Below are 2730 nucleotides of genomic sequence, written 5' to 3' on the forward strand. Positions count from 1 at the left end.
CAGTGCAATGAGCTAAACCAGCCAGTTGGAAAAGAAGCTGGACGTCTTGCGAATTTTCTTGGCACGGTTGCTAGGAATGGAAAATTGTGTAGTTTGAGCTACAAGGACTGGAGAAAACTAACAGGAGAGAGAGAAAAAAAGACCAATGAACAAATAAACAAAAGGGATATACTCGCGCAAGTAAAGGTATATCTGGAATAACATTAAATCTCTTTTGCTAACATTGTTATGCTTTACGTACTAGTGTTATCATAACCATTGTTTTGTTTGAAATGTAGATGAGGTTTCTTTACCCTTCTCGCTTGGAAAAGTATATATTAAAGAAAATTGGAGATAGATGGAGGCAACATAAGTCAGATCTGAAAGCACTGTATTTTGATGCAAATAAGAGCATGGAAGCGAATAACACCAATGTTCCAAAGGGTGTGATTAAGGATCAGTGGATTACTCTGGTCAATAATTGGATGACCCCAAAGGCACAGGTACATATAAACTTGCGAGATTTGTTATGTACATGTTGCTCAGTCATGGTATGAAATTATGAAAATACATGTGCATATATTATACAATTTTTTTACAGGGGATAAGTGAGAAAAATAGGAACAACCGTGGGATGAGGAAGTCGAAACACACGGCTGGAACTAAGAGTTTTCCACGAGTTAGAGAAGAGCTAGTCAGTTTATGAGAACTCGAACTATATGCATCTACATCCCATTTGTACTGCAGGTCTTTAATAAATTAACCGTTTGACCAATAGAGACTAAAGGATCCGGAAAAGAAGTACCCCCACAGGGCTGTCTTATATATGCATACCCATCAGCACAAAAGCGACAAGAAAATGAATGAACAAGTGGTATCATATTGACTCTCTTTTATCTAAAATTATAATGTTGTTTACCACATTGTTCTCACTTACAATATTCATGTATATAGGTTGATTTGAAGAAACGGATAGCAGCGAATCCAGATTTAGTAGATACTAGTAGAGGAAAGACAGCATGGAAAGGAGATGTTTTGAATGCAGTACTTGGCGCAGACAAGCCTGGACATGTACATGGCCTCGGACTAGTTCCGAATCCAAATCAAGTCTTTGATGTGTCAACTTCACGCCACTTTCAGAATATACACCTTAGTTCATTGGAGGATACATCGAATGGAGATCTTTTGGATGTCAGACTTAAGATGGAGAAGCTGGAGAAAAAAGTGGAAAACCAAGATGCTGAAATTCTGGAACTAAAAGGGAAGACAAAAAACTCTGAAGGACAGGTAAATTCAAAGAATTTCTCCATTATTCAATACATGTACTAATTCTTAGGTTTAGTTACAGGGTTCTTTGGATCAGATATCTAAATCTCGAGATGTTCCTTCTATTGCAAAGACAAATTCAAAAAGAAAAGTATGTGTCTTTACAAAGGTTTAATAAATTTTTGATGCCATTTTACAAGTATGTTCTTAATCTTGTTTGGTTTCAATCGACAGAGAATTTATGGCGACGGTCATAGTCAACAACTTGGTACTATTGGGCAGCAGAATAATGTAATGGTAGTGTATGGATGCATTAATATATTTCTGTTTGCTTTTTATAGAAATTAATCATCTTTTCCATTCATTACAGAGCAAGGAAACATTTGTCGATGACAGGGAGAAGCAGCCATCATACAAACGTCCTGCTGTGGATAAGGTATGCTCATTTATATATTATCTGGAATCGAGCATGGTTGAGTAGCAATTAGAATTACTCGCACATTTTGCAGTATGAATGTTTATTATTGTTCTTGGCAATCTTATAATATATCTTTTGTCACAGAACAATGAATCTTTTGTCCATGATGAAAATGTGCAACAAGAGAAGGAAAACACTAGTGCATATAAGGTTAGTAACTCCTTCCTTTTCTGTACTTATATTACCAATGTCAAGAATCATGAGAAGATTACCATAAGAACTTTCATGCTGATACACCAATGAAATCAAATCTAAAACACAAGATACTCCTTGCATACCTGTTGTTTCTTCTTTTCATTATGAGCTTATCTTCTATATGCTTATTTATTCACAGCTCTGCATCCATTTCAAAACTAGCAAAATATATTTATCTTTAGAATGCACTTCATTATTCAATACATGTACTAATTGTTAGGTTCTCGTTACAGGGTTCGTTGGGTCAGGAGTCGACATCTCAAGATGCTCTTTGTGTTGGCAAGACAAATTCAAAACAAAAAGTATTTATCTAGAATTTTCTAATAATATGTTGAAGTCATTTAAATAAATATGATCATTTACTTTTTTGGTTTCAATCGACAGAGAGTATATAGCGATAGTCGTAGTCAACAACTTGGTACCATTGGGCGGCAGAATAATGTGATGGTACTGTATGGATGCATCAATATGTATCTGTTTGTTTTTATAGGAATTAATCATCTCTTGCCATTCATTACAGAGCAAGGAAAACTTTCTCTATGACATGGAGATGCATCCATCAAACAAACGTCCTTCTAAGGATAAGGTATATATGCTCATTTATATACTGTTTGGAGTCGAATATGGTTGAACAACAATTAATTGCTACTTCCTCTTCTCATGGTAGGAATGTTTATTATAGTTCTTCTGAATCTTATGATATATCTTCTGTCACAGAACAAAGATACTTCTATCCATGATGAACATGTGCAACAAGTGAAGGAAAACACTAGTGCAGATAAGGTTAGTGCACTCCATATGTTTTAAACTTC

General features: G+C 35.2%; 2 long non-coding RNA genes across 2 annotated transcripts; both read left to right on the forward strand.

The window, feature by feature from the left end:
• Window positions 1-1253: 1253 nt before the first annotated feature.
• LOC123185660 (uncharacterized) lies at window positions 1254-1672 on the forward strand. Its single transcript, XR_006493454.1, has 3 exons — window positions 1254-1396; window positions 1480-1536; window positions 1616-1672. It is a non-coding gene; the product is annotated as an uncharacterized lncRNA (long non-coding RNA).
• Window positions 1673-2106: 434 nt separating this feature from the next.
• On the forward strand, window positions 2107-2524 carry LOC123185661 (uncharacterized). Its single transcript, XR_006493455.1, has 3 exons — window positions 2107-2220; window positions 2303-2365; window positions 2439-2524. It is a non-coding gene; the product is annotated as an uncharacterized lncRNA (long non-coding RNA).
• The last annotated feature ends 206 nt before the right edge of the window (window positions 2525-2730 follow it).

This window comes from Triticum aestivum, chromosome 2A (assembly GCF_018294505.1).
Source record: "Triticum aestivum cultivar Chinese Spring chromosome 2A, IWGSC CS RefSeq v2.1, whole genome shotgun sequence".
Classification (NCBI taxonomy): Eukaryota; Viridiplantae; Streptophyta; class Magnoliopsida; order Poales; family Poaceae; genus Triticum; species Triticum aestivum.